Source organism: Hibiscus syriacus, unplaced genomic scaffold, assembly GCF_006381635.1.
Source record: "Hibiscus syriacus cultivar Baekdansim isolate YM2019G1 unplaced genomic scaffold, ASM638163v2 tig00001204_pilon, whole genome shotgun sequence".
Taxonomy (NCBI): Eukaryota; Viridiplantae; Streptophyta; class Magnoliopsida; order Malvales; family Malvaceae; genus Hibiscus; species Hibiscus syriacus.
In genome coordinates this window covers 12,762-32,762 of record NW_024061850.1, presented here as the reverse complement: position 1 = coordinate 32,762, position 20,001 = coordinate 12,762, and the positions used below count along the sequence as shown (strand labels likewise).

At 31.5% G+C, this 20,001-nt stretch overlaps 2 pseudogenes; both read right to left on the bottom strand.

Annotated features, from left to right (window-relative positions):
- Nucleotides 1-428: 428 nt before the first annotated feature.
- LOC120123790 lies at nt 429-3,733 on the bottom strand (annotated as a pseudogene).
- A 13,064-nt stretch (nt 3,734-16,797) lies between these two features.
- Nucleotides 16,798-19,661, bottom strand: LOC120123780 (annotated as a pseudogene).
- Nucleotides 19,662-20,001: the final 340 nt, after the last annotated feature.

Genomic DNA, 20,001 nt, shown 5'->3' with positions numbered 1-20,001 from the left:
TTACTAATATAATACATGACATATCACCATTTTTATGACATAACATTATTTTAAATAACATGACACATATTACATCGTCAATTAAACATATATGAAAATATCATGTCAATAATATAGATTAACCTTTAATTAATTAACAATTTTTATCCCCGTACAGTCTATTTTGACTAAAAATCAAAATGTTGTGGGATAAAATACTTTTTAAAAAAAAAAGAAATAATCATTGATACAAACGTTAGCATGTGAAAAAAAAAAGAAAGCTTGTAAACCACACAACACATCCGTGAAGAAATACATGTGTATATGGATGGACATAGATCCAACAGTGCAAAATCAAACAACCATCAGATATTTAACCCAAAAAGAAAGCATCAAATAAATGAAATCCGTCAAGAAATTATTTTTATAGTAAAAAAAAAAATCTATCACAAGCTAAGAGAAGCGGAGAATGTGCAAATCACACAACAGATACTTTCTTCTTTGTTATTCACCTCTTTTTGATGCTTACCATTGCTGCTTCTTTCAACCTTATGAGCTCTTGGAAACAATGGTTATACCGTGAATCAATGGCATCAAGCTCCAACTTCAGCTCCTCAAACTTATCCTTGTCCTCCAGTGACGGTGAGCAAATGCTTGAAAAGCTTATGTCTTGTGATGTAAAAGAACATGAATCCATTAAGTTGGATGTATCGGAGTTCTTTGCAGAATCGTTTATCACCACAGATTCGCAATGGTTTTCCTCGTCACTCGCCTCTTTATGTCTGAGATGATTATAAACCCACTCAATATCTAAACCAAAGTCGTATGTGCTTGAACCTATGTGACATCCATCATTGCTGTAACCAGAAGATCCCATTGGATTGTTATTATTCCCATCTGAGGTTACCATCACATCAGGTTCAGTCAATATATCAGAACTGAGAGATTCTTGGGTATCTTGACATTTCGCAACAGCCAACTCTAAGAAAACTCCTTGCTCACCAACTGTAGTGAAACTACTCGGGCAATGTACGTCGTCTTGTTGGTGTAAACTGCTTCCAAATGAAGGTTTCCAGCAGGGTACAAGATTCGAAATCAAGCTATCAATCAACTCTGCAATGACCGTTTTATCTTCATTTGACAAATCAAGTTGTTTAACCATCTCCACAGCAATTGAAATAGCAGTATCAGAATCTAGATAAAATGAAAATTGGATATTCCTTGCTCGACCTGTTAAAAGAAAAGCAATGGTGCATTATTCATTTTTTGAATATAGAGTAAGATTTTCTCTGTATAACAGATTTACTTACCACATAGATCAGCAATGCGCAAGGTCAATGAAATGGTATAATCATCATTTCTCTCCCCTTTAACCTGAATTCGTTACTCTGTGAAACACTGTAGCTCAGCAGCTGTGGACTGAGTTCCGTTGATGCTTTTTTCAAGGTTTTTGCCATTAGGATCTATGTCCATCGGATGAGGTTCAGACTGGACCGAGTTTACTAATCGGGGAATAAGATTTGGTAACTGCAGTGGAACACTGAGAGGTTCATTGGGAGTTTCAGCCAAAAGGAATGAATCTTTCAAGAGCTCCACAGCCGACAATCTGATAGAAGCAGGAAGAAGAAATTTCTCAATGAACTGCTTTACTTGGGGATCATTCACTTTACCAAGGGAAGCAGGTTTAATACCCTGCAGGGAAAGAGTTAAGAGATTTCAAGCAACCACTTAAAAGAGAATTCTGGAGGATATTCATTGTTGGAGATAGTCATCAACTTACAGATGAAACTTTCTTGTATATTTGTGCTGGATTTTTGCCTTCATTATATGGATATTTTCAAGTAACCATCTCCAACATGCACAGACCAAAACAATAAATGTCGACAAGTTCATTATATTCCTCATCATAAAGCTCTGGAGCCATGAATTCAGGAGTGCCTGCACAAAGAACAAAGCATTAAAAGTTTCAGCTGAAACAGATTAGCAAAAGCCACCAAATTACTTATTTAGAGAAAACAAAGTACCAATTACACTTTAAGCAGTGGGCTGCAGCATGATGGTTGCCAACCCAAGATCTCCGATCTTTACCTCTCCATTATTTCCATTTACAAATATATTATCACATTTTAAATCTCTATGAATAATCGGAGGATTGTGACCATGCAACTAGTGTAAACGTCTAAGGGTCTGCCGTGACCAATTCGTGATGGCTTTCAAATCAACACTCTTATGCTTCTTATGGTATCTAAAATTGAAAGCAAATCTCAGTATATCATAAATGAATGGCAAAGCCAAGCATAAAAGAAATTCACGGAACTCACTGCCTTAAACTCCGGAAGTAAACAACTCTGTTATCATGTTGATGGTCTTGTTTTTATCATCCACCCAGGAGTTGTAAAATTTCATAATATTTTCATGTTTCAACGACTTCAAAAGGTGAACCTCCGAATATAATCTTTCCAGTTGTTCAGGTGTCTGCAATAAATCTTCGATATTGACTTGGCTCCATGCAACCTCTATTCCAAGCTTCATCAAATCCCTTGTAACTATAAAAGAATAATGTAGCAGCCAAAATGGAACAATCAATCAAAACCACATTCCTATAAAAGTTAACCGAATCAAAGAAGATAGGTGATGAACTCATACACAGTCTTGAATGCTCCCTTCCCCAGGATCTCATCATACTGAAGGAATAAAAACAAGCCAACCCAAACAATAAAGGATAAATCACTAAATCAAAAAGAGCAAAATATTTAAGGAAAATATAAGACTTAATGCATAACTTGACAACATTGGCATTCAAGTTGGCCAAAAATATTACACAATCATGGCAAAGGCATTACTTATAATAAAAAAATTTCATGTTCATTAAAATGGAAGTAGCTAAAGCCATTATTCCCCCTTGAAATAAAAAGTAAGAAAATATTACTTACAAAAGCTCTAAAAGAGCTAAGATGAGAAATTTGGCAAACAATTTTAGGTTAAATTCAGGCAAATTGATGGGTAGCTAAGAAAATTAACGAAAAAAATTGCCCTTGGGCCTCAATTTATTAAATTTCTATTAACTTAAGCCTAAATAGTAAGCAGCATTTGATATATCTGTGAAGAAGTACAAAAATTTCAATCAGAATTCGAGATTTACAAGTCAATTTGATTTCCTCAAAGATTCTTGGCAACCAAACAGATATAGGTAACCCTAACAATGCAAAACCGAAGAAACATATATAAACTAGAACAAAGATTCGGAGCCGAAATATACCCGGACATACCGACCCCACGGATCTTTCTCGGCGAAATCACAACCATCAGCCGCCTCCATTTTCTTTATATGTAGAAAGAACCAAACAACGCCACAACTACAGAACCCATCGAATATTCCAACAAAAAAATCCACAAAAAAAGGAAACAAATTATAAGGGAACAAAAGGCAGAAAACGCTATTAGAGATCGAAATGGACCCCGATGGAAAGCAAAAGAGAGGAGAGAATCTGTTGTTTTTCAGAGAATGCCTCAGAAGCTAGTGAGTAAGAATCGATTTCCGATCGGAATCGGAACCGATATCAAAAGGCCACCGCCATAATCATATCTTCCGCCGGTTCACGATTTATCAATCCCATACGGTTGTTTCTTGGTTGAATCGAATTTCTTTTTAATCTTATACCAATCCCATATTCTCTCCCCATAGTGCAACCCGCATTTTATTTTCCCCTTTTTTATTCCCCTAATTTCCACGGGATTTTTGAAATTCCGAGGCTGCAAGGATTCATGAAAACAGTTATATTTTGGAAATATTAATGAAAAGAAACCAAAAGTACGAAAGTTTATATAGGATCAGGGCTGCTATTGGTAAAGTACACAAATGAGTCCATAATTATAAAATATTATTATATTGAGTCTCTCGATTATTAAATTATAAAATGATATGATTATAAGATGTTATTTTATTAATTCTTCTAATTATTACAAGTTATAAAATAATTATATGATTATTTATATGTTCTAAACTCGTCATTTTTCGTTAAAGAATTGACGATCATTTGAGTTAAATATTAACATGCTCACTGAATATGATAAAATCTGATTATATAACCGTTTGAGCTTTATTTTGTGGATTAAGTCTTTATTTACATTATGTCGTTGAATTAGTTCTTTAAACATTATATTGTCATTAAAATATGATTTTATTACATCTCAGTCAATAGGTTAACGTCTAATTCATATGATCGTCAATTTTTTTTTTAAAAAAAGGATGAGTATGGAATATAATAATAGTAAAGTGATGATTTTGTAACTTTTAATAGTTAATGGACTCAACAATACAATAATATATAATTGATGGATCATTTTATAATTTTTAATAGTTGAAGGATTTAATAAAATAGTAACCTATAATCGGATGATCATTTGTGTACTTTATCCTAAATATATATAATAATGTATAAAGAAGTAGAAACGAAGCTTAGTGGGGATGGGAGGAGAATGACACGCGCATTATAAGGAGCGTAAGGAGAAGAATACTAAAATCAGTCGTAGGGAGGAGAATACTACCTAGGAGAAGAATAGTTATGTTCTAGTCATGAAATCAATCTTGTATTTCTAGCCTAAGGAGAATGTAGGATGGACTACTCTGAAAAATTGAAGAGTAAAAGAAGAGGAGGAGAAGAGCAGTGGTGGTGGGAGAGGAGGAAGAACATTTCAAAGGGGGGAAGGGAGAGAGAAGAGAGAGAAAAAGGAAATATAATTATAATTTATTTTTAATTTAATTTAATTTTTCATATTTAAATTTTAAAAATAATATTTAAAATTATAAACAAGGTCATGTGTTAAGATTTGAATGGATAACAGATTTTTTAACAGCGTCACATATCAGATACTTAAAATGATAATGTTAGTAACGTTAAACACTTATATTGACGGGGAAATTAGACACTTAATTAAGAAAAATAGATATAATTTGAGCATTTTTTTATATTAATTTTTTTTTTGTTTTTGTTTTCTTTATTTATACTACTAATAATCAATTCGGTTAAGCAATTTGTTTTTAAAAAATGATTCTATTCAATATTTAAAAATAAACATAACTTTAACCACATTACAGTTCGAAATAAAAGAAATAATAATAGTTTTCGTTTTATTTATATATAATTATATTTATTTAAATCAAATATAAAGCAGTCCATTATATTTATATATAATTATATTTATTTAAATCATATGTAATGCAGAAGTGGTTGAGATTCATGAATTTAAGTTTGTAAGGCCAAGTTCGAATCTTACCACTTTCACTCTTGGTGGACAATCTGTAAATTCGTATATAAATTCTAATTGGGTCTTAGGTATACCCTTACCCTGGACCGGGGGAGTTACTCCTGACCTAAACTTTTATGAACCAACAAAAATTAAATTAAGTCACGAATATATAATTTAAATTATTTTATATATCTTAGTACAGTAAGGTTTTATTATCTTTATGCATGCTTCCACAAATTTAAAATCATATCTATTAATTATTCTTGTATAAATAAAAAATTAAGAAAAAAATATTTTTTAAAAAATAATGAAATTTGTAGCAGTCTAAACCAGACCACACAGTCTGATGGGATCTGGAATATGACATATGTAAGAACGGATATGGGCTGTATTGTGACACATTAAACTTGATTAGATGATATTGTTAGAATTTAGTGTCATAAATTGAGTAATTTATGTAATTAGAACTCTTGTGAATTGAAATGAAATAATTAAAATTTATATATATTATTTATATAATATTTTGTTGCATTGTCCTCAACTTGATATTGCATGTAAATTGATAAAAGTGATCGACTTATTAATTACCTGCGATTTAACTTAACAAGTGGTATTATAAAGTTATATATAATATGGAATACAACTTATCTTACATGGTAATCTAAACATGCATGTAGTTTATAAAATTATCTTGAACAATTAATTTAAAATAACTATTACATTTTCTGATGTTCAGATAAGGAGATAGTTTGTTTTGGTTGTAATATCTCAAAATCCGGATTACTAGAACTAGATAGTTTGATTGGGTAGTCAAATCAAATTCCCAAAAAAATGATTTTTAAAAGAAAAAGATTTTTATATGGTAAATATAGACGTAGTAAGTTTTAAAAGTTGGATTTGTGAAATTAAAAATATTAGAAAGATTTTAACTAAAAAATTAAAGTAAAATTATTTAATTTTAGATTTTTAAAGTTAAAAATGATTAAATTGCAAGAGGATCAATTTTGTAAGCTTCCAAAGAGATTTTACCATTTATTCGGGAGTTATTCCCTTGTTCTTTTATGATAGAATTAAATTTAATTCTCTATGTGGTTTCTTCCTTATATTAATTTAATTTCTAGTATACATGTTTAAGAGATGCATACGTGTATGAGAGAATTTCTAGAATGATAAATATGAATTTGATTATTATTTTAATGCGCCTTACATGATTTATGAAATAGCATGTGATAAGGTATATGATTTTACAAGTATGTATTGCATCAAAGTATGTATTAGTGGTACCTAGGGTGTATACATCAAGTGAAAATACACGACAGCGTACATGAATTCAAATGAATTTACAACGGGAATGGTGTATTTGAAATAGTATAAATTCGTATGAAACATGGATCTATTCAGTTATTAACTCCCTTGAGACATTTGGATATAAAGTCATGTTATAGGATTAAGTATATTATACATGTTTATTGTGAAAATGGAATTATACATGTCTGAGTCATAAGGCGAACCTGATGCATTATCATCGTTCTACCAGATTTATAATTATATATGTAGACACGTCATTTCATCTCGATTGACGTGACATTATGTATCACATATATTTTGTACACTTATAATATTTAATATATGTATTACATTTATTATATTATATTAATTATATGGATACTTATTATTTATTTTGTTGGGTTATAGATTAGGCCCAAATACAAATGAAGACCACAGCCCCAGCATGATCCAAACAGTGAGTAACTTGATGCCCAACAACTGAAACCCCACTGGAGCTGCAACCCGAACTGGATCCGTCTGCAACCCGAACCCGTAACCCGAACAGGTGAACCAGGGTTTGGGAAACCCTAGTTTCTCATCTCTTATTCCAGCCGCGACGCAACTGCCCCGAAGTCCCCATGCCTCACGCCTCTTGCCACTCACGCAACTATCGTCGGTTCTCTCGGCCATCACCAACTCCACAAAAGGAGAATAAACAACAAAAGCAACCAACTAGCAATAGGATTCTATTTCGAATATTATTCTAAAATTAGTGTTTGAAAATTTTGAATCTTTAAAAATGAGAGGTTGTTTAACATGCATTTTTTCATTAATAAAGTCATTTAAGAAAGCACTTTTAACATCTCTTTGATAAAGCTTAAAATTATTAAAGCATGCAAAAAGCAAGTAACAACCAAATGGCTTTCATTCTAGCTATGGGAGCATATGTTTCATCAAAGTCTATTTCTTCTTCTTTAGTGTAACCTTAAGCAACTAGTCTAGCTTTGTTTCTTACTATCTTACCACTCTTATCTAATTTTTTTCTGTAAACTCTTTTAGTACCTATAGTAGAATTATTACTAGGCCTTTCAACTAATATTCATACTTGACTTCTCTCAAGTTGATTTACCTCGTCTTGCATAGCCATAATCTGATATTCATCATTCAATGCTTTTTTTATATTCTTAAGCTCTATGCATGAAATTGATGCATCAAAATTACAAATATTTTAAGAGAATATCTAGTGGTTGTACCTTTAGATGGATCACCCAAAATTTATCATCCTTAAAATAGTTGTACTACCTTGAATATGAAATATCCTTTTCCTATAGATATTGATCTTTTAGAGCATCTTGAGTTTGCTCTTATGGGTTTTGTTTAATGAAGGCTCTCCAACTTCATTTTTATTTACTATACCTAAATCATCAGCAACAAAAGAGTTATTCCGATGTAGGATTATCATCGAAAAAAACATGTATATATTTTTCTACTACTAAAGTTCTTTTATTAAAAACATGATAGGATTTAGAATTTGAAGAATAACCAAGAAAATTTCTTCATCTCTTTTTTTTATCAAAAAAATTATCTTTTCCATTATTTAAAACAAAATGCTTGCATCCAAAAGGATAAAAATAACTAATGTTAGGGCATTTTTTTCAAATGTTCATATGAAGTTTCTTTAAAATAAGTCTAATCATTAATCTATTAACAACATAACAAGTGGTTCTTGTTACTTTTGTCCAAATATATTTGACAATTATTTTCACAAAGCATGATCCTAGTCATTTCTTATAAAGTTCTATTTTCCCTCAACAACCCATTTTGTTGAGGATTTCTATGGGCTGAAAAATTATGAGAATTAAAAAATTCACCAAAACCAAGATTTTAAAATTCAATTCTATGGTCACTCCTATCAATTGTAATTGAGTAACCTTTTTCATTTTGGTTTATTTTAGAAAATGTGATGAAATTTTCTAAAGCTTTATCTTTCGTACTTAAGAAAAGATCCAAGTAAACCTAGAATAGTCATCAACCAGTACAATTGCATATTATTTTTCATCCAAGCTAGTAGTCCTAGTGGGCCTAAAAATATTTATACAAATCAATGGTAATACTATACTAGAAGATACATCATTAATAGGCTTAAAAGAAATTATCTTGTGTTTTCCCTTAGCACATGCATCAGAAATTTTATCAAAATCAAATTTTATTTTTGGAAAATCTCTTACTAGATTGTTTTGAACAAGTTTTTGCAAAACGCTTATGCTAGCATGTTCAAGCTTCCAATGACATAACCATGAATTATGTTCATCTTTAGTCATTAAGCATACATTATAAATGCTAATATTATCTAAATGTAACATGCAAATATTTCATAGCATATGACCAACAAACATAATCATATTAAATGCAATGTCAACAATTTTGCAACCATTAGAATCAAATAAGATATCTTTCATAAAAAAATTGACTAAAACTTAATATATTATGCTTCAAATTATTGACATGTAATGCATTTTCAATAATAATGAAAGACTTTTTACCAATAGAATCAATTACTTCAATGTGGCCTTTGGAGCTATCACCAAAAGTCACTACTCCATTTTTATTCTTGAACTCCATGAAACGACCTTTTTTCATCGGTCATATGCCTTGAGCATCCACTATCAATATACTATGAATTTGTACTTTTGTTTCACGCCTTGTAGCAATGCTCCTCCATCTAAAAACATAGATTAATTTTTTATTTTTGGTACTCAAATTCTTTTGGATCCATAAACATTAGTTCTAAATAATTTAGTCCTATTGGGTATCCACTTTTCTAAGATATCTTAGTCTTTAGTAGCAATGAGTCTTTTGGGGCCCATATGTTTCTTATAACCTTTTCATTTGAGGTTCTTTGGGGACCTCAATGTTTGTAATACCTAAAGATATTTGTAACATAATTGGCTTTTGAATTTTTATCATTTTCAAATCTTTTTGCTCTAACTTTGTTAAAAGAAGCTTTAAGACCATTAAGCTTCTTTTGATGATCATCATGAATCATTGCAAGCAAGTTATACATTCAAACTCATCAAGTTTGACTTGCATATGCTTAAATTTGCTTTCAAAATTATGGTTAGGCTTGGAAATGATATCATTTCCATTTTTCAATTTAGAAACATATTTCCTTATACTTTGAAATTATGATCTCAAATTCCAAGGCTAACTCACCACAAGCCTCTTATAATTCATCAAAAGTGTAATCATTTGAAGTATATGAATTACAAGTTATCTTAGATTCATCATCTATGTCCATGGGACACAAGTTGGCAACTTCTTGTTCCTCTTCATCGGAGGACTCTTCATTACTCCATATAGATACATATGTATTGTGTTGCTTCTTAATAGAACCCTTCTTCTTCAATTATAAGCATTCAAATTTGATATGCCTCAACTTTTTAGACTCACAGAAAATTATGAGATTATTCTCCTTGGATTCAATTCTTGAAGCCCTCATTCATTTAGAATCTTCTTCCAGTTTTTAACTTCATGAATTCAATCTTTTGGTAAACATTGCCATTTATTATCATATTTACCTTCTTCATTTGTGTCACTCTCATCTTTTGTGGATTTAAGAGCAACTCTAATTTTCCTTTTCTTCTTCATTTCCTTTTTCTCCAATCCTTTCTTTTCTTGTTTTTATTCTATCTTTACCATCATTTCATGAGTAAGCAAAGACCCAGTGAGCTCATCTAAAGTGATATTCTTTATATTATAATCGTCTTCTTAGATTACCATGATTTAGGAAGACTATGATAATGTTCATAAAAATCTTCTCATTTGGGATGACCTCTTTGAATCTTTTGAGACCATTAACAATAACCGAAAATCTATCGGTCATGGCTTTCATATCCTCATATGGTCTCATCTTGAAGTTTTCATAATTTCATTGAGAAAATTAATTTTAGTTTCTCTCACCTCATTAGTTCCTTCATGAGTAACTTTATATTCTTTACTTCACTTTATTTGGTCTCATTGGTATTGAAATAAGATAAAACTCTTACATATTTATCAAGGCTAAGTTCAAAAAAGAGAATATGCATGACTTTAGCATTGAATTGGAACATCTTATTCTATTCTTCACTTCACTCCTTCATTTCTCTAGTTGGAGTATAATAATCTTTCACCATAATGCTTCATGCTCCCAAATCGTTGTTTGAATAAAAGCTTCATTCTATTCTTTCAATAGGTATAGTTGGCTCCCTTGAAATATGGAGTCTTGTTGATGGGTTAAGAATCACTAACAATAAAGAAAGTTGATATAGAGGCCTTGAATGATAATTGAAATATTTAATGATATTCTTAAGAGGTGGTTAAACCTCCTAATGTGTGAGGTTTTAATACCAAGTTTTGAGTCAATCGATTTTTGAATGAAGCCAAGAGTTGATAAATTGACAATAAAAAAAGTTTTGAAAGCTCTTGCAAGAATTACAAAAATGATACAAGGTATTTAGAGTGGTTCAACTTCCTCATTGAAGTTTACATTAACTACTTTAGCTCCCACACTAAGGATTTCCATAAATTTACTAATTTGTTTAAACCTTTTAGGACAAGATGTAACCTTACAATCCACTTAAGAATAAACAAACTTTGAAATATCCTAACAATATATTTTGTCTGCATAATTGAATGAAGCTCTCACACCCAAGAACACTGGAACAAGAATTAAAATGAAAACAACTAGAATCTAATAAAAGAAAGATGAAATTGAGTACAAATTGAAACTTTTATTTCTTTGATTGATTGTAATAGCTTTCTTTTCATTTTTCGGATGTTATAGAACCCATTTTATGGGTTCTCGTTGATTTCTAGTCATTTGAGTTTGTTGGAGTAGCTTTGGAGCTGTTGGTAGCCTTAATTTGCAGTAATAAATGCTCATATTCATATAGGTTTCAAAACTATAATAGGGTTTCAGAACCATCGAAGGTGGGAATGAAAAATATAATTTTTACAGTTTAAAGGTTTCAAACTAGGCAAGGGGTTTTAAACCATGTAAGGGGTTTTGAAACCATGTAAGTGGTTTTGAAACCATGCATGTGGGGTTTTGAAACCATGCATGTGGAGTTTCAAAACTACAAGCACACTTTCTTATAGGTTTCAAAACCTTCCAAGGGGGTTTGAAACCTTGCTCTCATTTAAAAAAATATTTTATTTTCAATTTCAAAAATATTTATATATTTAAGATTATAAATTATCAAAACTTTTAAGGATTTATTTATTTTTATATTTTTAACTTCTTAAACTTTATTTTTAGACTATTTGAATAAATTTTGAGTCAAATATATTTAATATTACTTTTACGAAATTATATTTTAAAGTCATTGTTATATCAAAATTATTTAAGCATATTTATCATGTTTAATTCTAAGAGGAAGATCCACTAATTATCACGCATGATTTTGCGTTATGGAATCAAATTCACTTTTGATGGCATCTTTTCATAAGGTGCTTTCATATGAACATATGACATTATTATACGTTTGAGGTGTAACCTCTAGTATATAGGTTTGGCATCTTTTCATAAAGGATTTTTGATTTCTCATTTACTCTTTGGCTTAGTTTCAAGCTTTTGTTGATCGTTTAGACTATCTTCATAAATAGTTTAAGGTTCATTTCATTGAACTTGGATCACTTTCCTCATTTTGCAAGGGAATATATCTTCAAAAAAAGAGGCATTATTTGATTCCAATATTGTGTTCATGTGAATATCAATGTTCTTTGATTCATACACAAAAATTGATATGCCTTGTTATGTTTTGCATATCCAATGAACATACAATTTAAGACATATTTCATTTACTTTCATAATGAGTATAATTACCTTTGTAAGATACCCCACGCTTTCAAGTAGTTGTAGGAATTTTTTTTTATCTTTCCATAACTCATATTGTGTCTTGTCCCTTTTCTTGCGGGGAACCTTATTTAAAATGTAATTAGTTGATAGAATAGTTTTCCTCCCACATGTTTTGTGATAACTCAAATTTTCCTAGCAAAACATTCATCATTTCATTTATAGTCTAATTTTCCCATTCAGAAACTCCATTTGATTGAGGAGAGTATGATGGTGTTACTTAATGAATAATATCATGTTGTGATAGTATTCACCACAACGATCACTTCTAATCATCTTAATCTTTTTATTAAGTCGGGTTTCAACTTTCTATTTATAGAGAATAAATTTCTCTATAGCTTCATCTTTGCTCTTAAGCAAATACACATACTAATATTTTGTGTTATCATCAATGAAGGTAATAAAATTTTTAGTCTCTTATATAGTTTGAATAAACTTTAAATCACAAACATCGTTATGTATTAGATCAATGAAGGTAATATTCATATTTTCAGCTTTTACAGAGACTGTATTAAGTTTCCATATGTCATCTAATACTCCCACAAACTTTCTCACCTTAGAAAAAATAGCTTATGGGATTCAAACACTATCTTAAATTCGTGCACACTTAAAAGTGTTATAGAAACAAGGTTCTTCTATATGTTAGGACATACATCACATTCTGAAGCTTGAGTTCTTTGCTAGAATTCATCTTCGAGACCACAATATCCTTTCCCTTGATCTTGGAAGTCATAGAATTTTTTATGTAGAGCTTTCCTCCATCGTCAAGAGACATTAATTTAGAAAAGGGGATTTCTTGTCACACTAGATATGAAAGATGGCACCAATATCAAGCCATCATTTTCTAGTATTGGAGTCAACCATGTTGACTTCAGAGATCACAACACTTAGATCCATCTCTGACCATTCTTAAAAATTTCTTCCACAACATTAACCTCATTAGCTCAAACTTTCTTTAAAGCCCTACAATTAGAAGACTTGTGCCACATCTTTTTATGGTTGAAACACTTCCCTTGAGATTTTAAATTCTTGGAAATGTCACATTTTGGTCCCAGTTCAGACTTGTTTTGAGTTTGTTATCCTTCTTGAAGTCATTCTTGACTTCTACCACATTTGTTTTGGCACTATTGATGCATTGCTCAACTTTTTGGCAGTCTCTATTGGCTTCTTCTATTTCAAGTTTTACAATAAAGTCTTCCACTATCATTTTCGTTCTTTTGTGTTTTAGATAGTTCTTGTAATCATTTCAACTAAATGGTAGCTAGTCAATGATGGTTTGCACTTAGAATGATTCATTTATGATCATTCCTTTAGCAAGAATTCTTTGAATGATCAGTTGAAGTTTTTGCACTTGATTTACAACTGATTTAGAATCAACCATAACAAAATTTAAGAATTTGACAACTAGAACCTTTTTAACTTAACATCTTCAACTTTACACTTATGGTTCAATGTTATCCATAATTCTTTCGTCGGTTTATGGATATTATATACTTCATACATTGTATTCGACAATCCGTTCAAGATGTAGTTCTGCCATAGAAAATCAATATGCATCCATGCCTCAATATCGTTGAAGGCGATAATAACATCTACCTTATTCTCTATAATAGTAGAAGAGTCATCATCCAGGAACTTGGTCAAGTTTAGCATGTGCAAGTAGAACAATATTTTTTGATGTCATGTTTTGGATTTTTTTCCATAAAATTTCAAAGGCTTCTCATTATGGCTCATGACCACCAGTATCGTTAAATTTTGATTCAAGAAACCAACGCTCCAAATTGCAAGTTGGGAGAATCGGTGGAGGTATCCATTGTTCTATTTAAAATATGAGAATTAATAATAATTCCAATAATAAACAAAAATAAAATTCTAGTTTATTTTACCCTCTAATTCTATCAAACGACATAATTTAGCTATAAACTAAAATCCTAAAACAAAATATGTAACAATGTTATTAATTTCAAACGATTTTTGTTATAAAACATTAATTGAATAAATTATGTTAGATGATAGGATTAAAATCCTGGAACTGGATTATTTAGTCTATTAAAATCTATTGAACAACATGAATTAAATTCCTTAACGTATTTAATTAGATTTCACTGAGGTGTCTCGTTTCGAATTAAAATAAAAATAGGGATATAATTGAATATTTTTAAAAATAAAAGATCTGGGAAATAAAATAATAATAATCAGAAGAAAATATAACTAAATCTAATATAAAATAAGATATGATAATAAATAATTTACTTGTTGGTAGTCATGGACTCATATTATTGAGTCATTGAGGCATGTTTACGTATTTTCCTTAAGATAAATTCGACCGCTCCTACGATGCTGGAGAAACATTGGTTGATTGTCTCCCAAGATACCACAATAAGAAAAAGATTGCAGTAACACGATTGTAGCGATCAAAGAATTGTAATCTTGCATTTTCTATCACAAATAACGTTAGAAAGTGGAGGAAATATTGATTGAATGTGTGTATAACCTTGTGGGTCTAAATGATTTCAATAGGAGATTCACATTGAAAAATTATTGAAATATTTGAATAATGAAACAACAAATATCCGAGAACCAAGGAATCATTAATGCATAATATTCTCATTTTGTGAATTAAGGTAATAATTATCTAAAATGGTGTCTGAATAAAATTAAATTTTTTTTTTAATTCAAACAAAATTTAAAAGATATGATCTTATATAAGGAAGAAAAATATTTTGTATTGGGCTTAAAATATTTGTAGGCCCCCGAAGGTCCCGATCAATTCAGATATTTCACGTTGTTCGCATCGTGTGAGTGAGCCCCCAATCTCGTCATATTTGTATTCGCACAGATTTGCACTCATGTACCTACACGCGAGGCAAAGTCTTGTCTTGTACATTCTACAAAACTCAAATTGATTCATGTATATAAATACTTCATACACTTGGCATCACACCAACGTGTAATATAAGCTTTCCATTTTTCTCAACATAATTCATAAATAGGTTACTTTGAGAATCAATTTTTCATTTTCATTCATCACACGATAATTTTGAACATATGATATATCATTGTAAAGATCTCGTAGAATATAAAACCATTTTATACTTGGACTTGGGCTACCTCTGGTGTTGTCGATTGTTTAGAGATTTGGTAATGGTGGCGCGTCCATTGAGGGCTCAGGGTGGACACATACTCATCCTGAAATCCGAATTTTTCAATGAGTTATCTATTTTACTGATGGTGTCTATCCTAAAATTTTATTTGTGTCCACCTTAAAATCTAATTTTTTTGATTAATTATCTATTTTACTGATGGTGCATATCTTGAAATTTTATTTGTGTCTGTCCCGTTAAAAAATTATGTTAACATATATGTACTCACCCTCAAGAATATTTCTGGATCCGTTATTGTTGGATAACATGCTTGTCCTGGCTACTCAAATGGCCATTTTGTTAACTTGCAGCCTGGGTTGCGTCATGATCTTTCTTCACAGCTACATTCAAGTCCGGAAGCTCTCCATGTTTTGCATATCAAGATTGACTTTGCGAGGATAATAATGTATATTTGATTTCCTAGTGATGCTGACAATTACTTAGGCTTGCCTAGGGAACAATTTCTGCCGCTATTTATGATATTAATAATTATTTGGTATGGAGTTTGATTATTTAGAAAGGTTTGAAAGATTGAGATGGAAGTTTATTCTGGGGTGTAATTAAATGGAACTAGAATAGTGATAAGTTCAAATTCAGCTTCGACGGGGAGCTAGAAGTTTAATATTAAGATGGAATAATATCTTCAACGTTTATTCATACAATCACTTTGACTCTTATTTTTTTTTTGACATTTTACCTTAATGTTTCAAAAAAAATTTATATCAAATTAGACCTTGTTATAAATGAAAATCCTTCGTTAATTAATAGTCAACTCAGGTTGATGACATTATATTTTTTATGTGACTAATTACTAATATAATACATGACATATCACCATTTTTATGACATAACATTATTTTAAATAACATGACACATATTACATCGTCAATTAAACATATATGAAAATATCATGTCAATAATATAGATTAACCTTTAATTAATTAACAATTTTTATCCCCGTACAGTCTATTTTGACTAAAAATCAAAATGTTGTGGGATAAAATACTTTTAAAAAAAAAAAGAAATAATCATTGATACAAACGTTAGCATGTGAAAAAAAAAGAAAGCTTGTAAACCACACAACACATCCGTGAAGAAATACATGTGTATATGGATGGACATAGATCCAACAGTGCAAAATCAAACAACCATCAGATATTTAACCCAAAAAAGAAAGCATCAAATAAATGAAATCCGTCAAGAAATTATTTTATAGTAAAAAAAAAATCTATCACAAGCTAAGAGAAGCGGAGAATGTGCAAATCACACAACAGATACTTTCTTCTTTGTTATTCACCTCTTTTTGATGCTTACCATTGCTGCTTCTTTCAACCTTATGAGCTCTTGGAAACAATGGTTATACCGTGAATCAATGGCATCAAGCTCCAACTTCAGCTCCTCAAACTTATCCTTGTCCTCCAGTGACGGTGAGCAAATGCTTGAAAAGCTTATGTCTTGTGATGTAAAAGAACATGAATCCATTAAGTTGGATGTATCGGAGTTCTTTGCAGAATCGTTTATCACCACAGATTCGCAATGGTTTTCCTCGTCACTCGCCTCTTTATGTCTGAGATGATTATAAACCCACTCAATATCTAAACCAAAGTCGTATGTGCTTGAACCTATGTGACATCCATCATTGCTGTAACCAGAAGATCCCATTGATTGTTATTATTCCCATCTGAGGTTACCATCACATCAGGTTCAGTCAATATATCAGAACTGAGAGATTCTTGGGTATCTTGACATTTCGCAACAGCCAACTCTAAGAAAACTCCTTGCTCACCAACTGTAGTGAAACTACTCGGGCAATGTACGTCGTCTTGTTGGTGTAAACTGCTTCCAAATGAAGGTTTCCAGCAGGGTACAAGATTCGAAATCAAGCTATCAATCAACTCTGCAATGACCGTTTTATCTTCATTTGACAAATCAAGTTGTTTAACCATCTCCACAGCAATTGAAATAGCAGTATCAGAATCTAGATAAAATGAAAATTGGATATTCCTTGCTCGACCTGTTAAAAGAAAAGCAATGGTGCATTATTCATTTTTTGAATATAGAGTAAGATTTTCTCTGTATAACAGATTTACTTACCACATAGATCAGCAATGCGCAAGGTCAATGAAATGGTATAATCATCATTTCTCTCCCCTTTAACCTGAATTCGTTACTCTGTGAAACACTGTAGCTCAGCAGCTGTGGACTGAGTTCCGTTGATGCTTTTTTCAAGGTTTTTGCCATTAGGATCTATGTCCATCGGATGAGGTTCAGACTGGACCGAGTTTACTAATCGGGGAATAAGATTTGGTAACTGCAGTGGAACACTGAGAGGTTCATTGGGAGTTTCAGCCAAAAGGAATGAATCTTTCAAGAGCTCCACAGCCGACAATCTGATAGAAGCAGGAAGAAGAAATTTCTCAATGAACTGCTTTACTTGGGGATCATTCACTTTACCAAGGGAAGCAGGTTTAATACCTGCAGGGAAAGAGTTAAGAGATTTCAAGCAACCACTTAAAAGAGAATTCTGGAGGATATTCATTGTTGGAGATAGTCATCAACTTACAGATGAAACTTTCTTGTATATTTGTGCTGGATTTTTGCCTTCATTATATGGATATTTCAAGTAACCATCTCCAACATGCACAGACCAAAACAATAAATGTCGACAAGTTCATTATATTCCTCATCATAAAGCTCTGGAGCCATGAATTCAGGAGTGCCTGCACAAAGAACAAAGCATTAAAAGTTTCAGCTGAAACAGATTAGCAAAAGCCACCAAATTACTTATTTAGAGAAAACAAAGTACCAATTACACTTTAAGCAGTGGGCTGCAGCATGATGGTTGCCAACCCAAGATCTCCGATCTTTACCTCTCCATTATTTCCATTTACAAATATATTATCACATTTTAAATCTCTATGAATAATCGGAGGATTGTGACCATGCAACTAGTGTAAACGTCTAAGGGTCTGCCGTGACCAATTCGTGATGGCTTTCAAATCAACACTCTTATGCTTCTTATGGTATCTAAAATTGAAAGCAAATCTCAGTATATCATAAATGAATGGCAAAGCCAAGCATAAAAGAAATTCACGGAACTCACTGCCTTAAACTCCCGGAAGTAAACAACTCTGTTATCATGTTGATGGTCTTGTTTTTATCATCCACCCAGGAGTTGTAAAATTTCATAATATTTTCATGTTTCAACGACTTCAAAAGGTGAACCTCCGAATATAATCTTTCCAGTTGTTCAGGTGTCTGCAATAAATCTTCGATATTGACTTGGCTCCATGCAACCTCTATTCCAAGCTTCATCAAATCCCTTGTAACTATAAAAGAATAATGTAGCAGCCAAAATGGAACAATCAATCAAAACCACATTCCTATAAAAGTTAACCGAATCAAAGAAGATAGGTGATGAACTCATACACAGTCTGAATGCTCCCTTCCCCAGGATCTCATCATACTGAAGGAATAAAAACAAGCCAACCCAAACAATAAAGGATAAATCACTAAATCAAAAAGAGCAAAATATTTAAGGAAAATATAAGACTTAATGCATAACTTGACAACATTGGCATTCAAGTTGGCCAAAAATATTACACAATCATGGCAAAGGCATTACTTATAATAAAAAAAATTTCATGTTCATTAAAATGGAAGTAGCTAAAGCCATTATTCCCCCTTGAAATAAAAAGTAAGAAAATATTACTTACAAAAGCTCTAAAAGAGCTAAGATGAGAAATTTGGCAAACAATTTTAGGTTAAATTCAGGCAAATTGATGGGTAGCTAAGAAAATTAACGAAAAAAATTGCCCTTGGGCCTCAATTTATTAAATTTCTATTAACTTAAGCCTAAATAGTAAGCAGCATTTGATATATCTGTGAAGAAGTACAAAAATTTCAATCAGAATTCGAGATTACAAGTCAATTTGATTTCCTCAAAGATTCTTGGCAACCAAACAGATATAGGTAACCCTAACAATGCAAAACCGAAGAAACATATATAAACTAGAACAAAGATTCGGAGCCGAAATATACCCGGACATACCGACCCCACGGATCTTTCTCGGCGAAATCACAACCATCAGCCGCCTCCATTTTCTTTATATGTAGAAAGAACCAAACAACGCCACTACAGAACCCATCGAATATTCCAACAAAAAAATCCACAAAAAAAGGAAACAAATTATAAGGGAACAAAGGCAGAAAACGCTATTAGAGATCGAAATGGACCCCGATGGAAAGCAAAAGAGAGGAGAGAATCTGTTGTTTTTCAGAGAATGCCTCAGAAGCTAGTGAGTAAGAATCGATTTCCGATCGGAATCGGAACCGATATCAAAAGGCCACCGCCATAATCATATCTTCCGCCGGTTCACGATTTATCAATCCCATACGGTTGTTTCTTGGTTGAATCGAATTTCTTTTTAATCTTATACCAATCCCATATTCTCTCCCCATAGTGCA